Source organism: Cynocephalus volans, chromosome 13, assembly GCF_027409185.1.
Source record: "Cynocephalus volans isolate mCynVol1 chromosome 13, mCynVol1.pri, whole genome shotgun sequence".
Lineage (NCBI taxonomy): Eukaryota > Metazoa > Chordata > Mammalia > Dermoptera > Cynocephalidae > Cynocephalus > Cynocephalus volans.
The window spans coordinates 88,215,632-88,240,556 of NC_084472.1; the positions used below are offsets into that span (position 1 = coordinate 88,215,632).

A 24,925-nucleotide genomic window follows, 5' to 3' on the forward strand; every position below is an offset into this window, starting at 1 on the left:
ACAAAGACCCTCTGTAAGTTAGGTATAGAGGGAAAGTATCTCAACATAATTAAAGCCATATATGCCAAACCCACTGCCAATATCATCCTGAATGGGGAAAAGCTGTAAGCTTTTCCTCTAAGAACAGGAACTAGACAAGGATGCCCACTCTCACCACTCCTATTCAACATACTGTTGGAAGTACTAGCCAGAGCAATCAGAGAAGAGAAGGAAATAAAGGGCATCCAGATTGGAAAAGATGAAGTCAAACTGTCCCTGTTTGCAGATGACATGATCCTATATATCGAACAGCCTAAAACCTCTACAAAAAAACTGTTGGAATTGATAAATGACTTCAGCACAGTAGCAGGATACAAAATCAACACACAAAAATCAGTAGCATTTCTTTTCTCCAATAGTGAACATGCAGAACGAGAAATCAAGAAAGCCTGCCCATTTACAATAGCCACCAAAAAATTAAAATACTTAGGAATTGAGTTAACCAAGGAGGTGAAAAATCTCTATAACGAGAACTACAAACCACTGCTGAGAGAAATTAGAAAGGATACAAGAAGATGGAAAGATATCCCATGCTCTTGGATTGGAAGAATCAACATAGTGAAAATGTCCATACTACCCAGAGTGATATACAAATTCAATGCAATCCCCATCAAAATTCCAAAGACATTTTTCTCAGAAATGGAAAAACTATCCAGACATTTATATGGAACAATAAAAGACCACGCATAGCCAAAGCAATGCTGAGCAAAAAAAATAAAGCTGGAGGCATAACACTACCTGACTTTAAGCTATACTACAAAGCTATAATAACCAAAACAGTATGGTACTGGCATAAAAACAGACACACTGACCAATGGAATAGAATAGAGAATCCAGAAATCAACCCACACACTTACTGCCAGCTGATCTTTGACAAAGGCACCAAGCCTATTCACTGGGGAAGGGACTGCCTCTTCAGCAAATGGTGCTGGGATAACTGGATATCCATATGCAGGAGAATGAAACTAGATCCATACCTCTCACCGTATACTAAAATCAACTCAAAATGGATTAAGGATTTAAATATACACCCTGAAACAATAAAACTTCTTAAAGAAAACATAGGAGAAACACTTCAGGAAATAGGACTGGGCACAGACTTCATGAATACGACCCCAAAAGCACGGGCAACCAAATGAAAAATAAACAAATGGGATTATATCAAACTAAAAAGCTTCTGCACAGCAAAAGAAACAATTAAAAGAGTTAAAAGACAACCAACAGAGTGGGAGAAAATATTTGCAAAATATACATCTGACAAAGGATTAATATCCAGAATATATAAGGAACTCAAACAACTTTACAAGAAGAAAACAAGCAACCCAATTAAAAAATGGGCAAAAGAGCTAAGGAGGCATTTCTCTAAGGAAGATATACAAATGGCCAACAGACATATGAAAAAATGCTCAACATCACTCAGCATCCAGGAAATGCAAATCAAAACCACATTGAGATACCATCTAACCCCAGTTAGGATGGCTAAAATCCAAAAGACTCTGAACGATAAATGCTGGCGAGGTTGCGGAGAAAAAGGAACTCTCATACACTGTTGGTGGGACTGCAAAATGGTGCAGTCTCTATGGAAAATGGTATGGAGGTTCCTCAAACAATTGCAGATAGATCTACCATACGACCCAGCTATCCCACTGTTGGGAATATACCCAGAGGAATGGAAATCATCAAGTCGAAGGTATACCTGTTCCCCAGTGTTCATCGCAGCACTCTTTACAATAGCCAAGAGTTGGAACCAGCCCAAATGTCCATCATCAGATGAGTGGATACGGAAAATGTGGTACATCTACACAATGGAATACTACTCAGCTATCAAAATGAATGAAATACTGCCATTTGCAACAACATGGATGGACCTTGAGAGAATTATATTAAGTGAAACAAGTCAGGCACAGAAAGAGAAATACCACATGTTCTCACTTATTGGTGGGAGGTAAAAATTAATATATAAATTCACACACACACACACACACACACACACACACACACACACAAACCGGGGGGCGGGGGGGAAGAAGATATAACAACCACAATTACTTGAAGTTGATATGACAAGCAAACAGAAAAGACATTGTTGGGGGGGAGGGAGGAGGGAGGGAGGTTTTGGTGATGGGGAGCAATAATGAGCCACAATGTATATCAACAAAATAAAAATTAAAAAAAAAAAAAAAAGAAATTAAGCTGGGTACAGGCCAATAGAGTTTATGTTGCAGCCATAACATCCCCTGTTATGGAGCCACCACGTTGGTGTTTCATTCTGGGTGTTAGGCGACATTGGTCTCCAAATTGCTGAAATCCTGGCATTAAAACAGAAATAGCAAAAAAAAAAAAAAAAAAAAAAAAGAAGCTTTAGCAGATGTTAAAAAAGAAATCAGAGTAACATTTATGAATGTAGGCATAATGGTTTTGCATGTTCATAAACAGTTATCTTTGAAATGTTAATCATGCTTTCCAGAATGTGCATTTTTTTCCCTGAATAAGAGACTGCACATGCACTGAGATCGACCTACTCATTTACCTCCTAAAAATTTTCTTTGGAAGGACTCAGACTTGGTTTAATTGTATGGGAATCTGATCAATCACCTCCATGGTCTTCAGCTTATGGAAGGCCTGTACTTAGCTGGGAGTCTCTTCCCCACTTCTCCACTTTGGGCCTCTGGAATATCACTAAGAGTCACATGCTAGATAACTCCATTTGGGTTAATTATGTACAGATCTTTTAGTTAAAGACCAGGCTCTTTTAACAGTATTATTATAGCACCAGGTAATTTGTTCAGTTAAGTCTGGCAGGAATGCAGTGTTCGTGTGGCCAGACTGACATACTTTCTTGGTGTGTTTATCAAGGCAAGATTGATAAAAGTTGAGATCTTCTTGAAACAACACAAACTTCACATTATGAGCATTATGAAATACATTGTGAAATTAATTTGCTCTGTTTCTAACTGTAGCAATAGCTGTAGACTATGAAAAAGTAAAAACCCAGAGGGTGGAAGTGAAGCACCAGATACAGTCATACCTCGGTATCCAGGGGATTGGTTCCAGGACCCCTGTGGATACTAAAATCTGAGGATATTCAAGTACCACAGTCCACCCTCTGCATCCATGAATGTGGAACCCATGGATATGGAGGGCTGACTGTACTTCCCCACAAATGGCCAAAGCTTAGGTCTGTCAACTCCCCATTGACAACAGCTGTGTGTCTTTTAGCTGGGGAGCTTGCTGCATGGTGGCTGCTTGATGTAGCTGAGCACTCCCTTCAGAAGCAGCAGGCTTCAGGTCTGTAGAACTGGGAACTCCCCCAAGTCAGCCATCTTGGCCCCAAGTCAACTTACTGCAGAAGCTGCCATGCTGTGTATGTATGTAGCTGCATGACAGGCAGCACTTTTAAACCTGTGCCTGAATGAAATACTTGCCAGCATCTAACCTAGGCCTTATTCAAAGATATTTAGTCCAGTGCTGTTTTGGATAAAGTTAAAATGCCTGCCAGTACCAGATTGTACTGGAAAGGCTAAATATACTGATCTAAACTTACAAAAAATGAGATAGCAACACGAAAATCTCTTAAGTTATATTGTTGAATAAAAAAAGTAACTAGAGAATGATATATATAGTCTATTATTTATGTTAAAAGAATACCACCTATTTTCTAGTCTGTATGTAGAAAAAGGTCTGGAGGGATACATCCTGCACTGGTAGTAAGTAGTAGATACTTTTGAGGAAAGGAGTGTAGGAACTGGGGTGAGAGCTGGTGGTTGAAGAGACTTGAGCATTATCTGCAATATTTTAATATTTAACTGGGAGGGTGTATTCATGTATTTTCTAACCAAAGATTTATATAAAAAGAAAGATTTAAAAAACAGTTTTTGAAAGATTACCAGCTACTGAGTTGTGAGTGGATCCAAGAGGGACAGGAGTGGAAACACAGCAACCAGTTAGGAGATTGTTGTGGCAGTCCAGGCAAGAGATGCTGGTAGCTTGGATTAGAGAGCTGTGGTGGAGAAAGTTGAATGGATTGAGGCTGTGTTCTGGAGGGTGAGCCTGCAGGAATTTAATGGATTGAATATGGGGGCTGATGGAGAAGGAGACCTCAAGGATGACTGCCTCCTGAGTTGTGACTTGAGTATCTGGGTTGATGATGATGCTGTTTTCCAAGATGGAGTCATTTGGTGGAGGAATGGGTTTGGGGGAAGTGGTTGTGCAGGGGGAAATCAAGAGTTGTGTTTTATGTAAGTTATATTTAATGTGGCTATCAGGTATGCTTGTGGAATTATCAGATAGATGATGTCTCTAATAAGTCTAGATCTCCACAGAAATATCTGGCTGAAAATCACTCATTCATTGTTTTCTCTAATAAATGTCAGTTGAGCACCATGTACCATGTTATATGCTTCCATACAGGAATGAAAAACCAGTAGGAACTCAGTGAACTGAACAGACAAATAAACTAAAAAATGTAAACAGCGTGAAATATTTGAATGGGAAAATATTTCCAAAACCAAAGCTTATACAATGTCACTAAATAGTGACAGCCTAGGTATCAGGATCACTTCTTCCAGAAGATTATATTTGAATTGATTTTTAGGGAAATTGAATCTAAAAGGACAACCGTAAAGGTGAAACTGAGAAAGGGGCAGGATGATGGAAAAGTAGAGGGAGAGAAGATGGTCTAGGTAGAGAGAACTGCGTGTATAAAAGCATGTTTCTGCTACCTATGTATTAGGTTTTTCCTTGATGTCTCTTGGGCTCATTTTTGGTAGGTTTTTCAGCAGTTGGTGTCATAAGCATCTGCAGTGCAGATGTCCTGCTTCTGAGCTGTGAAATAGTGCAGTATTTCCACCCTTTGCCATCTCGACTCATTATTTCCTGGTGTAAATGAGGGTATCTTGTTGGCAATAGATGATTTTTCTTTCTTCTCTGATGATTAGTATTTGTAGAACACTATGCCAGTACAGCAGTCTCCCCTGATCCATGGGGGATATGTTCTAAGACCCCCAGTTGATGCCTGAAACCCCAGATAGTACCAAGTCCTATCATATATACTATGTTTTTTCCTATACATACATACCTATGATAAAGTTTAATTTATAAATTAGGCACAGTAGGAGATTAACAACAATAACTGAAAATACAGCAATAGTAATAATATGCTAGCGTCTCTATTCTTGTGCTTCGGGGCCATGATTGACTAAAATAAGGGTAACATGAACACAAACATTGTCATACCATGACAGTCGATCTGATAACCAGGATGGATACTGAGTGACTAGTGGATGGGTGGCATGTACAGCGTGGAGATGCCAGACAAAGGGAGGATTCACTTCCCAGGAGGGAACGGGGCAGAATGGTGTGAGACTTCATCATGCTACTCAGAACAGCGTGCAGTTTAAAACTTACGAATTGATTATTTCTGAAATTTTCCATTTAATATTTTCAGACTACGGTTGACTGTAGGTAACTGAAACCTCAGAAAGCAAAACTGTGGATAAGGGGGGACTACTGTAAGTTGTGCCAACCGTGTCATGAAACCTGGCCCTTCCCACCAAGCATGAAGTCTAATTTTTCTTTTTCCCCTTCAAAAAAACTAGGCTGGGATACAGATGTTCATAGCATCATTATTCATAATAGATAGAAGTGGAAACAATCCAAGTGTCTGTAAACTGGTGAATGCATACTGCATAAACAGAATGTGGTATATCCATGCAATGGAATACTGTTCAGCAATAAAAAGGAACAAATTCTTGATACATGCAACATGATAAATCCCACAAACATTATGGTAAATGAAAAGCCAGGCATAAGAAAACACAAACTGTATGATTTCACTTATATGAAATTCCAGAAGAGGCAGATCTATAGAGACAGTAAATTAGTGGTTGCCTGGGGCACAGAGAGATGGGGAGTGACTGTAAATAGATAAAAGGGATCTTTCGGGGTTGGTAGAAATGTGCTAAACTTTGTGTGGTGGTTTTAACTCTATAAATTTACTAAAAATTACTAAGTTGTACATTTACAATGGGAAAATCTTATGATATATAAATTAAACTTTGGCAATACTGTTTTTTTTTTTTTAAGCTAGGTTTGGGATTATTAAATTCCAGTATGACTAATAATTGCCTAGATCAGGAAGCTTTCATGTGGGCTGGGTAATCAGGAGAACATAGGTAGTTACTGTGTACTTAGTGTATAGAAAGGAGACTGCAGATGTGGACTCTGGGCCAGCTGGGTTTCCTTACCTCTGAAGATTACTTCCCTTTTGACAAATATGAGGACACTTCAAAAAGTTCTTGGAAAAATAGAATTAAAAGATAATATGAATCTCTCTATAAACTTTTATTTTTTTTTGACCGGTAAGGGGATTGTAACCCCTGGCTCGGTGTTGTCTGCACCACACTAAGCCAGCGATCACATTGGCCATCCTTGTATAGGATCCGAACCCGCTGCCTTGGCGCTAATCCCGAGTGAGCCATGGGACCGGCCCTCTATAAACTTTTTGAAGTACCCTCGTATGGAGTCTCTGGATCTGTAAGATAGAAAAATGATGCTTTATTTCAGGGATTCTAACATTGTATTGTTATGAGGATCACTTTGTGTTCAACTAAACTCCCACCTACTTCTACTATCAAAAAGACTACCTCACTGGTATTAATTGAATAATTTTTTTATGGTACAACAAGGAGGCATACTCAAAGTTAGTCTGTTTTCAAAGCAAACATTATGGGTGCCACTGTGGAAGCATTTTCTACCATGAGACTGCTTATTGCCTAAAGGACAGTCATTAGTTGTGGAAAAACTGTTAGAGGACCAGAACCATACTTAACACATTTTGTATGCCCCAGTGCACGAAAGGGGCATTCAGTAAATATTTGATGACACGATGAATGAATGAATGAGTGAATGAATGAATGAGTGAAATGTCAGTTTGTTGGTAGTTTTATTATTATTATCTATTGGCAGGAATAGAAAGACTAGAGATTGAAGTGGGATGGGTTTTTTCCTCTGCTAGGTGAAGTTACTTTTCTAAGCATTCTTCTTACTGTTATCTCCTTTTGTTCCATGAAATGTGGATGCATCTTTAAAGCCTTGTATGTTTTATTAATCTCATCCCTATTTTACCTGCATGTCCTTCTGGCGCCTCAAACACAACATATTTATAATTTAATTATTCCTGATGATTTTGCTTCCTCATGCTGATATTGCTATACTTTGAAGCTCCCAAATCATAGACTCTTCTCTCAGTTACCTGTTCTGTTTGGTAAGCACATTGTTTCCACAACACCCCCAACTTTTCATTATCCAGCTTCTGCTTCCAAATATCCAGTGACTGGGAACTCTTCGCTTTTACTTGTAGCCTTTTCTCCTCCATCGCCCAATAACGAGGCAGCCTTTAATCTTTAATCCTATTATTCCTTTGCAACAGCCCTCTCCACTGATGCTACTATGTTGATTACCTTTCTCTTCCACAACTGCAGTTGCATACTACTCTGGTGGTAAAATGGAAAAGGGAGCTCTGTTTCATCCTCCTTTCAACCCAGTTGCTCTCACGTTGTAGTGGGCATCACACAGCATAAGGGCATCAGAATCATGTGGAGAGCTTGTTAAAACAAATTGTAGGGCCCCACTCTCTGAGTTTCTTAAAGTAGTTCTAGGAGAGGGTCCAAGATGGCGGCGGCTGCGGCAGCTGGCGCGGAGTAACTGAGGTGGAAAAGGTGGCCACTGGGCCTCAGGCAGCCGGGAAACTTGTGGACACTCCTCTCGCCATCTCTTAAGGGAGGACCGCCGCTGCTGGCCAGTCGTGGGGGGTGACCGCCACTTTGCCACCGGCAGGAGAGGCTGCCTCACTTACAGGCAACAGCTTTGAAGTGTGGAGCAGGAAAAGAACTGTTTCTTATCTGCAAAAGCGAGTCTCGAAACAGGGGACACGGCGCCAGGGCTGCTGTGGATGCAGCGAGGATCCCAGAGGCCGGGGCTGCGCTGAAGGCGGCCAGCTGCCCTATTCAGGATTCGAGGTTTCAGGCTGGCATTAAAGAAGATTCCTGGGAGCGCCCGAGCCATGCCATGACTGAACAGCCCGAGGCGGCAGCGGCCGAGAACGGGGAAGGCGGCAAACCAGAGACAGAGTGAGCGCCCGACCTGGCACAGCACTGTGAGTGACCCCTGGCACAGCTCTGTTCGGGGGGCGGATGCCCACCAGGCTCCCGCCTGCACCACCAGGCCACTCACCGCCCCGGTGCTGCCTCCATTTTCCCAGGTGCGGGCAGCCCCGCCCGGCTCGGCCATCACTGAGCCCTCCCACTTGCATGGCCTGGCGCGGGGCTTTCTGGATCCTGCGGACCGGCCTTCCCTCCCACTCCCTCCGCGGTTCTCTGGCGGGGCTGGTGGCGGGGGGCGTCCCAAGCCAGTGTCGGGAGGGCAAGGAAGTACGGGCGGGCCGACTGTCACTCCACCACACCCTGGACTCCGGCCCCAGGTAAACTCCCTGTTACTGGGAGGCAGATACCATCTCTGCGGCCACCAGTTTGGAAAAAAGCCTAACGAATTTCTGGTTGGGAATAGTGTGGTAGGAGAGTTCCCAGGTCCACTTGAACCTGCTGGAGAGCAGGCTGCAGGTGGGCGCTAGACTCGGTTTATACCAGGGGTGATACAAAGGTGAACAAGACCCGAGAAAGATCTACACAGTGCTACAAAGGCACCCAGAGAGACCGGTCGTCTGTGCCTAGCAGAAACCTGGTAGACTTCCTGGGCGAGGCGGTGCCGAGCAGGGTCTTGAAGGCCCAGCTGATAGACGAGGGGTGCAGAAGACACGCCCCAGCCCAGCACAGTGCGCACAGAGTGGGGAGACGTGCGGCCAGGGAGGCGGAGACTCGACAGAAACCACACACCCGGTGGGGTCACCACTGCACGATCTAACAACCTGGGCCAGAGCACACGGAACAGGGAGAAGTCCTGCACAGGAAGTGAAAGCTCAACAGAGATCACACACCCTGTGGTACGTGATCCACCAGCCCAGCAGAGTCCAAGCTGACCAGAAAGGTGGCTCCCCGGAGAAGCCCAAGACCCGAGGCAACCACACACACAAGGCACTAGAGGCCAACTGAGCAGTCACGGAGGCAGCCATACGAAATTGGCAACCACAGCAACATCTTAGTTAGTCATTAGTCTCAAACCAGTGGACTATGAAACCCCCTGCCACAATGAATAAACACCAAAAAAAAGATACCAGAAATACAAAAAATCAAGAAAGTACACCACCAGAAGTTAATAAATCTCAAACTCTAGATCCTATAGAACAAGAAGAGAAGCCCTTGAAATGACTGACAAGGAATTTCGAGTGATAATTCTAAGGAAACTGAATGAGATACAAGAAAACTCAGCTAGACATCATGATGAAATGAGGAAAAGTATACAGGATCTGAAAGAGGAAATGTACAAGGAAATCAATGTCCTGAAAAAAAATGTAGCAGAACTTGCTGAACTGAAGAAGTTATTCAACGAAATGAAAAACACAATGGAGAGTTTAACCAGCAGGCTTGTCGAAGTTGAAGAGAGAACCTCTGAACTTGAAGATGGGCTGTTTGAAATAACACAAGCAGACAAAAAGAAAGAAAAAAGAATCAAGGACATTGAAGAAAATCTGAGAGAGATATCAGACAACCTTAAGCGACCAAATATCCGAGTCATGGGTATTCCAGAAGGGGAGGAAAATGGAGATTCCATTGAAAACATATTCAACAAAATAGTGGCAGAAAACTTCCCAGGTATAGGAAAAATCACAGATCTTCAGATCCAGGAAGCTCAACGATCTCCAAATGTATTCAACCCAAAAAAGACCTTCTCCAAGACATGTCATAGTCAAATTGGCAAAACTCAGAGACAAAGAGAGAATCTTAAAAGCTGCAAGAGAGAAGCATCAAATCACCTGTAAGGGAGCCCCAATCAGGTTAACATCAGACTTTTCATCACAAACCCTAAAAGCTAGAAAGGAATGGGATGATATTTTCAAAATACTAAAAGACAAAGATTGCCAGCCAAGAATACTCTACCCTGCAAGGCTATCCTTCTGAAATGAGGGGCAAATAGTATATTTCTCAGACAAACAAAAACTGCGGGAGTTCACTACCACACGACCACCCTTACAAGAAATCCTCAAGGGAGTACTGGGTTTGGTTCCTGAAAAATAACTACCACTGCCATAAAAACCCAAGAAAAATCTAAACCCGCTAGTATAATAAAAATGGCATTCTTGAAGAGAAAACAAGCTAACAAAAACACTATCTACAACCTAAGGAACCAACAAACACAGAAACCAAACAGTAAATCAGAAAGCAAGGAACAAAAGACACCTAAGACAACCAAACAACCAATAAAATGCTAGGAATAAAAAAACACCTTTCAATAACAACTCTTAATGTAAAAGGCTTAAATTCCCCAATTAAAAGACACAGACTGGCTGACTGGATCAAAAAGCAGGACTCAACTACTTGCTGCCTACAAGAGACCCACCTCACCCATAAAGATTCACACAGACTAAGAGTGAAAGGATGGAAAAAGATTTACCATGCAAACAGAAAAGAAAAACGATCTGGAGTAGCTATTCTTATATCTGACAAAATAGACTTTAAACTAAAAACCATAAAAAGAGACAATGAGGGACACTACTTAATGATAAAAGGACTGATCCATCAAGAAGACATAACAATCATAAATATGTACGCACCCAATGTTGGAGCAGCCAGATTTATAAAACAAACTCTATTAGACCTAAAGAAGGAAATAGACACTAATACCATAATAGCAGGGGACCTGAACACCCCACTGTCAATATTAGACAGATCATCTAGGAAAAGAATCAGTAGAGAAACACAAGATCTAAACAAGACTCTAGACCAATTGGAATTGGCAGATATCTAAAGAACATTCCATCCAACAACCTCAGAATATTCATTCTACTCATCAGCACATGGATCATTCTCCAGGATAGATCACATATTAGGTCACAAAGCAAGTCTCAATAAATTCAAAAAAATTGGAATTATCCTATGTATCTTCTCAGACCACAATGGATTAAAACTAGAAATTAATAACAAGCGAAACTCTGGAAACTATACAAACACATGGAAATTAAACAGCATTCTACTTAATGACACATGGGTCCAAGAAGAAATCAAGCAGGAAATCAGAAAATTTATTGAAACTAATGAAAACAATGATACATCATACCAAAACCTGTGGGATACTGCAAAAGCAGTATTGAGGGGGAAATTTATTGCATTAAACGCTCACTTCAGAAGAATGGAAAGATGGCAAGTGAACAACCTAACACTTCACCTTAAAGAACTAGAAAAACAAGAACAATCCAAACCTAAAGTTAGCAGACGGAAAGAAATCATTAAGATCAGAGCAGAACTGAACGAAATTGAAAACCAAAAAACAATTCAAAAGATCAACGAATCAAAAAGTTGGTTTTTTGAAAAGATAAATAAAATTGACAAACCTTTAGCATGGCTAACAGAAAAAAGAAGAGAGAAGACTCAAATAACAAAAATTAGAAATGAAAAAGGCGATATTACAACTGCTTTATCTGAAATACAAGGAATCATTCGAGACTACTATAAACAACTATACGCCAACAAATTTGAAAATCTGGAGGAAATGGATAAATTTCTGGACACACACAAGCTCCCAAAACTGAACCGTGAAGACGTAGAAAATTTGAACAGACCGAAAACAATAAAGGAGATTGAAGCTGTTATCAGAAGGCTCCCAACAAAGAAAAGCCCAGGACCAGATAGATTCACAGCAGAATTTTACCAAACATTCAAAGAGGAATTGACACCGATTCTTTACAAACTATTCCAAAAGATTGAAACGGACGCAAATCTCCCAAACTCTTTCTATGAAGCAAACATCATCCTGATACCAAAACCAGGTAAAGATATAACCAAAAAAGAAAACTACAGGCCAATATCCTTGATGAATATAGATGCAAAAATCCTCACTAAAATACTAGCAAACAGAATACAGCAACACATACATAAAATTATTCACCACGATCAAGTGGGATTCATCCCAGGGATGCAAGGTTGGTTCAACATATGCAAATCAATAAATATGATACACCATATCAGTAAACTCAAACACAAGGACCATATGATCATCTCTATAGATGCTGAAAAAGCATTTGATAAAGTTCAGCACTCATTCATGACAAAGACCCTCTGTAAGTTAGGTATAGAGGGAAAGTATCTCAACATAATTAAAGCCATATATGCCAAACCCACTGCCAATATCATCCTGAATGGGGAAAAGCTGTAAGCTTTTCCTCTAAGAACAGGAACTAGACAAGGATGCCCACTCTCACCACTCCTATTCAACATACTGTTGGAAGTACTAGCCAGAGCAATCAGAGAAGAGAAGGAAATAAAGGGCATCCAGATTGGAAAAGATGAAGTCAAACTGTCCCTGTTTGCAGATGACATGATCCTATATATCGAACAGCCTAAAACCTCTACAAAAAAACTGTTGGAATTGATAAATGACTTCAGCACAGTAGCAGGATACAAAATCAACACAAAAAAATCAGTAGCATTTCTTTTCTCCAATAGTGAACATGCAGAATGAGAAATCAAGAAAGTCTGCCCATTTACAATAGCCACCAAAAAAATAAAATACTTAGGAATTGAGTTAACCAAGGAGGTGAAAAATCTCTATAATGAGAACTACAAACCCCTGCTGAGAGAAATTAGAAAGGATACAAGAAGATGGAAAGATATCCCATGCTCTTGGATTGGAAGAATCAACATAGTGAAAATGTCCATACTACCCAAAGTGATATACAAATTCAATGCAATCCCCATCAAAATTCCAAAGACATTTTTCTCAGAAATGGAAAAACTATCCAGACATTTATATGGAACAATAAAAGACCACGCATAGCCAAAGCAATGCTGAGCAAAAAAAATAAAGCTGGAGGCATAACACTACCTGACTTTAAGCTATACTACAAAGCTATAATAACCAAAACAGTATGGTACTGGCATAAAAACAGACACACTGACCAATGGAATAGAATAGAGAATCCAGAAATCAACCCACACACTTACTGCCAGCTGATCTTTGACAAAGGCACCAAGCCTATTCACTGGGGAAGGGACTGCCTCTTCAGCAAATGGTGCTGGGATAACTGGATATCCATATGTAGGAGAATGAAACTAGATCCATACCTCTCACCGTATACTAAAATCAACTCAAAATGGATTAAGGATTTAAATATACACCCTGAAACAATAAAACTTCTTAAAGAAAACATAGGAGAAACACTTCAGGAAATAGGACTGGGCACAGACTTCATGAATACGACCCCAAAAGCACGGGCAACCAAAGGAAAAATAAACAAATGGGATTATATCAAACTAAAAAGCTTCTGCACAGCAAAAGAAACAATTAAAAGAGTTAAAAGACAACCAACAGAGTGGGAGAAAATATTTGCAAAATATACATCTGACAAAGGATTAATATCCAGAATATATAAGGAACTCAAACAACTTTACAAGAAGAAAACAAGCAACCCAATTAAAAAATGGGCAAAAGAGCTAAGGAGGCATTTCTCTAAGGAAGATATACAAATGGCCAACAGACATATGAAAAAATGCTCAACATCACTCAGCATCCAGGAAATGCAAATCAAAACCACATTGAGATACCATCTAACCCCAGTTAGGATGGCTAAAATCCAAAAGACTCTGAACGATAAATGCTGGCGAGGTTGCGGAGAAAAAGGAACTCTCATACACTGTTGGTGGGACTGCAAAATGGTGCAGCCTCTATGGAAAATGGTATGGAGGTTCCTCAAACAATTGCAGATAGATCTACCATACGACGCAGCTATCCCACTGTTGGGAATATACCCAGAGGAATGGAAATCATCAAGTCGAAGGTATACCTGTTCCCCAATGTTTATCGCAGCAGTCTTTACAATAGCCAAGAGTTGGAACCAGCCCAAATGTCCATCATCAGATGAGTGGATACGGAAAATGTGGTACATCTACACAATGGAATACTACTCAGCTATCAAAACGAATGAAATACTGCCATTTGCAACAACATGGATGGACCTTGAGAGAATTATATTAAGTGAAACAAGTCAGGCACAGAAAGAGAAATACCACATGTTCTCACTTATTGGTGGGAGCTAAAAATTAATATATAAATTCACACACACACACACACACACAAAATCGGGGGGGGAAGAAGATATAACAACCACAATTATTTGAAGTTGATACGACAAGCAAACAGAAAGGACATTGTTGGGGGGGAGGGAGAAGGGAGGGAGGTTTTGGTGATGGGGAGCAATAATCAGCCACAATGTATATCGACAAAGTAAAAATTAAAATAAATAAATAAATAAATAAATAAATAAATATTAAAAAAAAGTAGTTCTTGGAGAGGAACTGGATAATTTGTGTTTCTAATAAGTTTCCAGGTGATGCTGATGCAGCTGGTTTCGCGACCACACTTTGACAACCACTCCTGTAGTCTATTCAGTGCACCACTGTTAGATTCATCTTCCTAAATTAAAATTCGTCCCAATTATGCCATTCCCTGCTCTGGTCTTCCATTGGCCTAAGATCATGTTTCCCAAAGTGGGCATAGTGGAACAGGGATATCACATTAAATAACTTTTAGTCATACATTTTCTCTCATTTTACTTTTCTTTAAGCCCTTCTGATTAGATCAGGGAGAAAGTCTTTTTTGTGCTAATAAATCACGAACACCTAATACTTATCAATTACCCTTTTAAGAGGGAGCAAAGAGAGCAAAACCACAAATTCCAAGCCTTGGCCAGCAATTCTGCTAAAATTTTATAGTGTGATTTTGTTTTCATTGTATTTTTCTTTTTCAATGGCATGTGTTATTAAAAGACTACAATTACAAACACTGAGTTAAGGAATAGAACCCAGCAGCCTTAAAAAATTCTTGTACAACTTTTCTTTGAAGGTTTCTTATTTTAGTCAGTTTCATTTTTCACATACAAACTTCTGATTTACTTGGAATTACTTTTGGTGTAAGGAAGAGAGAGGATGTAGCTTTTATCCTCTAAGTGGCTATCCAGTTTTCTCAACACTTTTAAATAATCAATCTTTTACTCATCATAAAGTTAATGGGTAAGTAATATCCTAAGGAAAAACATTTGCAACTTGACAAAGGAATAATATCCAAAATATATTAAAAGCTGCTACAGATCATTAAGGACAGACAACACAATTTTAAAAGACCAATCCACAAAAAAAGCAAATAAACATATGAAGAAGTTCCCAACCTTACTTACAATTATTAGATTATAATAATAATTATAACAATAATTATTAGACAGTCTTGAGGGGTGGTGGAATATGGGTAAACTGTGCATTCACTTATGTTGTGGGTGAGAGTGCAAGCTGTAAAGCCCATGTGAAGGAGAGTATCTAAAAGAATTAAAAAATTTAAATGGTAATATGTCTTCAATACCTATATAATGCATATTGGCATTTTGTAATTTTAAAAATATACATATTCCTTGACTGACCACTAGGAATTTATTCTAAAAAATACTTGCATAGCTGTAAATATTTATAGACATGATCATTGAAGTATTGTTTTCTCTTGAAGGAATGGAAACTAGTCTACCAATTTGTGATTTAGTTAAATAATGGGCTGTAATCCATTCAATATATGTAGATATTAAAAGACTGAGGTAAACCTATATGTGTATTTACTGAAAAATTTCTAACTGAGTAAAGTAATAGAAAATGCACATAGTATGAGCATGTTTTCTAAAAGTATATAAATTTATAGATGGATTGAAAAAAATACCAAAATATTGGAGTAGATATAGATAAGGTAGGACTTTAATAATAGTTTATCCTGTTATTTTATGTATTCTTCATAATTGGAATGTATTAATTGTATAAAGTGTGCATTTTATTAAGGCAGGACTCAAAACTATAGTACATGTATAGTTTATTTAGTTTGATACCAGTGGTATAAAAACGTGCATAATATTGTTATGTATTTATTTTAAAAACAGCCTGGAATGAAACACATCATGTTGTTAACAGATTATTCCTATGTAGTGAGGTTATAGGGATTGATAAAAGTAATATAGGTTCACTTTAATTATTTAATTAACTTCTTTGAGCGAGGTTGAGTATAACAAGGTTCTGTCCATTCAGAGGGGTGTGCCATGTGCCAGTTCTTTGTTATTCAGACTGGAGCACATTCTCCAGAGTGAATACCCAAGCTTCTTTTAATTTTTGTCTTTGAACAATTATTATCCATAATAAAATGGACTTGTGTGTTGTTGAGCTGCAGGTGGGGGAATGAGGCAGCTTTGGTGGATTTTTGTTTATTTGTTTGGACAATAATCCTTTAAGTCCTCTTTCTCTCTCAAACATTCCTATCTTTTTGCTGGCATAGCCACTTAAATTCTCAAGCTATTTTTCAAAATCAAATAATCCAACAAGCAAACATTTCTTGGCACTTAGGAAATAAAAGAGGTTCAGAGGTTCAGGTTAAAGTGTTTTCTTGACTTCTCTGTTTTCTTCTGTGGAGTAAAAATACTTTTTTTTTTTTTAACTTGCTGAGCTATTAAAACATGAGATAAATTCTGTTACATCTTCATAGCAAGAATCTGTTTTCTATTAAGCTGTTCATTATTATATATAATGTAATTAAAATAAAGATAAATCACAGAACCAAGGTGTTTTGATACAGTATTGAAAGATTTTCTACTGTACTGTCCCATTGTCAGAAAACATATTTATCAACTGTCACCTTAATATCAGCCTTCATATTGTTATTTGAGTTACATTTATGTAAATTGAAAATTTTTAAAAGAATAAATTACAATCCTTCCATGATATAATTGTTTTTTATTTCTATCTTCTTTCCTAATCTTCATTCATTCAGTCAACATTTATTATATGCCAACTAAGTATGAGGTGGGCATTTGCTAGAAAGTTAGAGAACAGGGCAGGGTTCCTGTCTTTGAGATGCTCAAAGGGGCACAGTGGGTGGCAGCTGCTCTTTGTGGAGGTGTTCAGGTGGGACAGGATTCTTGGAATGCTATGCAAGAATAGCATTCCTAGGTTAAATGGAATCAACATTTTAATGGTTTTTTATTACTGCCAAATTATTTCTTAAAAGGATTGTATCACATTACCAAGTCATTAGGTATAAATGAAATTAACTGATTCTCTCCCCAAATCCTCACCAGAACTGAGTTTTATCACTAAGACAAAGCAAAACAAAACCAAAACATGATACCTTAATAGAGTTAAAATTAAGCTTCATTATTGTTTTATTTGGCATTTCTTTTTATTATTAGTGATGTTGAACATTTTCCCATGTTTTTATGTTTTACTTCCTCTTGTGAAAATATTTTATTCACTTAGAATCTTGGCATCGTTTTATGTATATGTATAAGTATATATATAACATATATAAATGAATGTTTTTACATGTTATATATAGAAATTAGCTTTTTCAAATAACTATTGAGGTGAAATTCACATCAAATAAATTTTAAAATTTTACAATTAACAATTCAGTAGTACATTTACAGTGTTGTGCAACCACCACCTATGTTTAGTTTAAAACATTTCCATCACTCCGAAGTACCCATTAAGCAGTTTCTCTCTCTTCATCCCTCTCCCTATCCCCTGGCAACCATTAATCTACTTTCTGTCTTTATGGATTTATTGACTGGATATTTCATGTAATGGAATCATATGATATGTGACCTTTTGTGCCTGGCTTCTTTCACTTAGTATAATGTTTTGGAGGTTCATCCACATCGTAGCATGTGTAAGTACTTCATTCCTTTTTATGACTGAGTAATATTCCATTGCATATACTTGTATAAGCCATAATTTGTTTATCCATTCATCTGTTGATAGAAATTTGGGCTGTTTCTACCTTTTGACTATTGTGAATAACTGCTATAAACATGAGTGTACATGTACTTGAATAAGTACCTGTTTTCAGTTCTTTTAGGAAGACCTAGGATTGGTATTGAGTAGTCATATGGTAATTCTGTGTTTCACTTTCTGAGGACCTACTAAACTTTTCCACAGAGGCTGTATGTACCATTTTACATTCCTGCCAATAATGTATAGGGTTTCTGTTTCTCTGCATCTTTGTCAATGCTTATTATTTTCTGTTGTTTTTTTTTTTAAATAATAGCCATCATAGTGGGTGGGAACTGGTACTTCATTGTGGGTTTGATTTGCATTTCCCTAATGACTAACAGTGTTGAGTACTTATTATTAATTTGTATATAAGTGAGAAAATGAAGGAAAAGGAAAACCTTGCTTTTGATGAACTCACTTTAAAATTAATTAAATGTCCTTTGAGAAATGTTTACTTAAAATTAAATCGAGTAGCCTGTTCCAAATCTGAGGATTATTAACCCATTAATTCTGTTTAAATCTTTCACAATTTTTATAACAGAGATATTTCTGGAGCAGTCTTACGCCTCCAGGTTTGTTTTTTAATTGAGCTTGTTTTCCATTTCTTCACCACATTGTTGAATTAGGGCTGTAATTTGTGCCCTTTAAGCAGTGGTTCTCAAATTGTGGTCAGGGACCAGCAGCATCAGCATCACCTGAGAACTTGTTAGAAATGTAAATTCTCAGGTCCCAACCTAGATGTACTGACTCAGAAACTCTGGGGGTGGTCCCAGCAATCTGTGTTATAATAAGCCTTTTCAGTTGAGTTGGATGCATACTTGGGTTTGAGAACCACTACTCTACACCAACATTTTCAGGTTGATTTTATGTTAAAGGGCCCTTGTGGGAGATATAATCTACAACTTTGGCCTTATCAGCACCAAGTTTTTTAGCTTAAATAGGCACACATTATAACAGTTAAGTTGGAGTCATTTTATAACCTGTTTAAGATTGAAATAGATGCATAAATCATGTAGTTTTACTCAGTTGCTATTTAGTCTTCACATTATGTAATAAGGAAGTATTTTTTAATAGATGCTTTTGATCTTCAGTCAGATATTTCAAGAATTTAAGAGTTGTGTGCTCTTGATGTGTATTTTTTCCTTCTGTGACTGGACTTTCTTTAGTTTTTACTTCTTCAGAGCCTCTATTGTGAAGGTTTATACTGTGAAGGCCCTTGGAGCAAAGCATGCAACCACTACTGCCTTATAATGCAGATGTTGACTAAAGAGGGGTAGAGAGGTATGGGTTGCCTAGACACATGCTTATTTGATTACAAATAAGCTTTTCTCCTGCACAGGCTATTCAAATGGAGGTAATAATTATATCTACTTTGCAGAGATTTATGAGGATTTAACTCACATTAACATATATTAAGTATGTGTGGTACATGATAAGCACTTGGTAAATGTTTTATATTATTAATATAATTACTGTGACTTTTTTTTTTTTTTTTTTTTTTTACATGGAATACTGTAAGCATTGAAACCTTTGCAAATAATGTATTTGGGTCCCCAAACCAACAGCATAAGCAATGTGATCTTTCAAAAGTGAAGCACCTACAAATATTGCCCTTCAAGAGTATATTTATGAAGTAACTATAGAATTAGGCATTAGGTGGCAGAAGGAAGATTCTGATAGGGCCTCCTGCTGTCCTCGAGATCTAAAATCTGTAGGTTAAAATGAGTGAATGGTTAGGAAGTGAGTGTCAGAGGATTCAGAGGGTTTGAGGAAAGGCTTTTTTTGAGGGAGGGGTTGAGTATATTTATAGGCTGAAAGAGCAAATTAACCATGTGAGAGTAGATGAATACTTGATAATAACTGATGGAGTGAGATTGCAGAGCAGGGAGGAATGGACAGGTTTAAGGTCAGGAGATTGGTAGTGTTTTGAATGGACGAGGAATATGAGAAATGCTGAGAGGAATGGGTTCTAGGAGAGCAGACTTGGGAGGAAAGATAGTTGTGTTCAGATATCGGAAAGCCTTTCACATGGAGGTGGTATTAAACTAGTTCTTGTTGGCATCAGGAGATAAAATTCGCACCAGTGGGCAAAATCTATTGGAAGACCAGACATAAGACCAACATGGAAGAGAGTTGTGTGAGAACCCAAGCGGGTGCATAGATGACATGAACTAAATCTGAAAAAATGATCCTGGTTAGAACACCTGGTAATACTGTTTGCCAAGTTCGTAGCATTGGGTGAATTATTTAAATCTTGGAGCAGTATTTGATGAATTCTTTAAATCTTTCTTGACCCATTGCACTGGGCCAGAGTCCTTCCCGGCTGAGCCCTAGTGTGGCACTTTGGTTGTCTACTTGGCTGTCCTTCTCTGAGCTCCTCAGGGCAAGGACCAAGTCCTTACTTGTTACATGTCACCACTATGCACAGGCAGGGTCCAAAACAGCTCTGTGTCATATACAGAATTAAATCTGTAAAAATGGGAGTAAGAATACCCATTTCAAAGGATTGTTGGTAGGATTAGGTGAGATAACATATGAAACCACCTTACGCAATTCCTGGCACATGGTAGACAATAAAATTGGTTTCTTTCCTTTCTCAAAAATTAATGTTTCGCAAAATGATATTCAAAATATTGGTTCTAATAAACAATAATATAAGTTGTCAGGCACCTAAAAGTGCTCATTGGAAGGAAGCAGAGAATACTGGGGTGAGGATTGATTGGAGCCTCAAAATATTGCCCAGTCTGTTCTCTTGCTTTTAGATCAAAGTGATCTCAGGAAGACATGATTCTCCCAATTATGACCTGTTTTAATACCTAGTCTTAAATTTCTGGAAATTCTATCTATTATGACTTCTTTCTAAGAATTTAAGCTAATTTCCTCAAAGGCACAGAACTGATCTTGTTATTCTCTGAAGTAGTTTATATAATCTGTCTTAAAAGCCGTTTTCTTCTTGTTGCCTCTGTTCACTATTTCCTGTTATATTTCCTATTATTCCCCCTCTCTTTTTGTTCCTTTGTGTTGCTAGTTTCCCTGTAACTAGAATAGTGATAGATAGTGTTTTTAGGGAACTAATCAACATCATTATAAGTAAAGTCTTTTAGAACTATAGAAAGATTTCTAATATTTTACCCTCTCTTTAAAATTCAAATTGTGAATCACATCTATACTTGTTCTCTGTTTTCTTAGAGCAATTCAGTAGTTTGTGAGGGCAGATTCTGTAGAAATTACCAACAGTTGACAATATGAACTTTGCTTTGGGTTAGTTAACAATGAGATCAACAGATGCTACAAAGTAAAATAACTTAAAGTTACAAAGCTACGGTTAGGTAGGAAGAATAAGCTCTGGTGCTCTAGGGTGACAATAGCTAATAATACTGTATTGTATATTTCAAGGTAGCCAGAAAAGAGAATCTTGAATGTTATAACTACAAAGAAATGATAAATATACGAACTATTCTGATTAGATCATTATACAATATATGCATGTATTGAAACAACAAACTGTAACTCATAAACATACAATGAAAAAACGTAAATAAAAAAAAAAAAACTGTTGAGACCATTAACATTTGCGCTAAACTATACATTCAGGAAGTTCTGAATTGTGGCAAGAGTTTTTATTCACCTGAAATGGTTTTCTTTGTCAAGTGCTTTTTAATTTAGTGCAGTTAGTACAAACCCAGTTTTCTGGAGTTGTGTTTGCACACACACACACACACACACACACTCACACACGGTATTCACTATTGTATAATTATAGAGAGTAAATATATCTGTTTGTGGCATCTCATGTCATAGAACAAGTATCCATGACTTGACAATAAATACTGAATGACTCATTTATGTAAAAGAATGATATAATGCCAACAAGGACAGGAAATACTATGTAAAGTTTAAATTTTTTGTGCAAACTTCGGCAAAGTGCTGCAGTAAATTACCATTTACTTCACATTAGGCATGGTGCAAAGGAAGACTGTTGTTTAAGCAAAGAGTCATCTCTGAAATTTGGCATAAAGACTTTTGTTAATTTCAGGCTTTTTGCATAATGTTGCTCCTTTGAGGGGAACCAACAGAAGACAGACTCCATCCATTTTTACTTCCTTAACATCAAAGAAAGATTTAACATTTCAGAGATACTTGTGCAAAACAAGAGGAAGAAATTTAGAAGTTAAACGTTTCTGTTCATTGTATTTGTTTTAATTCACATTGTTTGTAATTTTGGAATACACCTGTTATTTCTTTTTTGCTTTGTGTTTACTTCTTAGTATATCGTAGTAATATTTTCCCTTTATCAGGATAGCAGTATGATTGGGTACTTAATTTTGTTTGTTTGGTATCTGAGAATGTTATTCTATTTATATTTTTCTATTTGGACAAGAATTCAATCCTACAATTTTGATATTTGTAAATATGTATTTAGTGGTTTTACTTATTGATAAAGTGCAGATAAAATATACATTTTTATTCAGAAACAGAAAGTAAAGTATTAAATTGGTTTTTGACGTAACACTGCAAGGAAATTTTTACATTAAAAATTTGAGGAATGGAAATGTCTAAGTTTTTCACTGAGTTCAAAATTACGTGTATACTTAGATGTAATTCTAGTCTTAGAACAATTACAGTTAATTAAATGCTTACTATCTGTTGACCAATTAATGGGAAAAACGATTATTTTCAAACGTAATCAGTTACCATACTCGTAATCATAGCACATGTTCTGAAGCATTTGTAACTACTTCTACGTGTAATAAATATATTTGTGTCATACTCATGCTTAAGCATGTTGATTTGGTGCCAGGGTAAAATTTGTCTAATATCTCTCTTTTGTCATTTCATCTTACTGTTTTCATATCTCTTTATGTTTCATTTCTTTAGGATGCATGTGCCTTTTCAAAAACATTGATAAAGGAGTTAAGGAAAGAGAAGACTCACACAGAATAATATTCAGGGTAACCTGGCACAGGAGCTTTATCTAGTCAGCTTTATTGAGGTAGTCTAAGAGATCCTTCTTGTAAGCAAGGCCACTTCCTATAGTATGGGGATTTTTTGATATGGTATCTAATTCTTTTGTCAAAAGAAAAATCAATTTTTCTAGGCAGTTTATGATGTAAGATGGAATTGGAGCACAATTCTAAAGAGCACAGTTTTTTGACTCAGGTTGTGTTCAGATTTGCTCCACATTTACAAAGTAAATATGGCAGGTTGCTGTATTTAGGCACATTGCTTAACATGCTTAAGATTCTTTTCACTCATCTAACATGTATTGAAGTTTACCATTTGTCAGGCATTATACTGTTTAGTTCTCATTTAAACTTTACAATCTCTTTCCCCATCTGCTTTTAAAAAATAGATTGGAAAACCGGGGCTTTTAAGGCTAATAACTCACTCTAGGTTGTATCGTGAGTAAGTGGAAGAATACGCGTTTGAACCTAGATCTCTGATGACAAATTTTAAGCTCTGGATTTCTAAGCCAGTGGTTCTCAAACTTTATTTAGTGTGCAGCAGAACTACCTGGAGACCATACATTGCTGGGCCCTAGAATTTCTGATTTTGTAAGTCTATATAGGGCCCAAGAATTTGTTTCTAACCAGTTCCCAGGTGTTGATGCTGCTGGTCATGGGGACTCTACTTTGGGGGACCACCATTCCATACTGTGCTGCCTAACTTGGTTCTTCTGAGGAAAAAATGAGAATTCACACATGCTTGTATTAATGGTCACTAACGTTTGTTGGCTACTTACTGTATCCTAGACACTGTTCCCGGCTAATTCCTTTTTATCCTCACATTAATTTTAGGAGGTAGTTAAATTGCAGAGACAGGAGGTGGGGATGTGATCATCACTTAAAAGAGAAGGGAACTGAGGTTGAGAGAGATTCCCAGTAAGTGGTCTCTCAGTGTTTTGCCTCCTTGGAGGGCTATTGCAGGTAAGGCCTGGGAAAAAACTATTTCACTCCTTTTCATATCATTCTCCCAGCATTCTGAAGGGTAGATGACACACTTTCTTATTATGATGAATGATGTGATTCTGGAAGTGGCCTGTATTTCAGTTGAGCTATGAGATGTTTGATACTAATTAGCATGGATAAAAGGAATTTCAGGAGATTTTTTATGTAAGAACCATGCTAGTGGTGCCAGTGTATTAAATTAGAAGATATGTTGACTGATGGTGGCCACCTTACAACAAGATATTTACTAATCTATAGTGTTAACCTGCCCATGGCTGCTTTAACAGCCAAGAAAAATCTCAAAAGCAAAAATGAAGAGAGTGAGAGAAAAAAAATCAATCCGTAAATAATTCTGAAACCTATACTCTGCTTAGGAAAGAATTATAGGTTCCTCATTAGTTTTGAAAAGTATTAAGGAAAAAGTAGTCTTAAAGAGGAAATCTTAAGAGAAAGTTTAAGGCAGTTTCAAAAGATGAGATCACATCGATATGTGAATTCTTTACGTATTCGGTTCCATTAAAAATTTTGTTGAGTGACTTATGTGTAAGATACTTATAAAAATAAGACGTTTGTCCTTCCTTTCAAGGAGAACTCATAGTAGACCTCATAGTTGAGTGTGTAGTTAATTTATATAAGAGCATCAAATCTGAAATGAGTGTAGCTTGATGCATGTCTCATCTTAGAGGTACTGACTTGATTTCCGTGATGCCAGTATTTGAATATGGGACAAATTTTTCTTTTTAATGGGATTGCTATTTTGCTGCTAGCGATAGAGCTAGATCCTAGGCCTCCTCTCTCACTTTGAGTTCTCCCTGATTTAAGATGGCTTTATTTATTAATTGTATTGATTTATCTCCCAATCTTAAGCTGTGAACGTTCAAAAGGGTGTTTTCGGATATTCACTTTTTTTCTTCTTTTAAGATTTAAAATGCAGTAGTACAAACTCGAAACAGTCAAGAAGAAAAAGGAAATGCGACT

The 24,925-nt window shown here is 37.7% G+C and overlaps 1 protein-coding gene across 1 annotated transcript in view; it reads left to right on the top strand.

The window, feature by feature from the left end:
* Positions 1 to 24,925, top strand: part of WWC2 (WW and C2 domain containing 2) — a 223,341-nt gene that overhangs the window by 71,819 nt on the left and 126,597 nt on the right. The window lies entirely within an intron of this gene.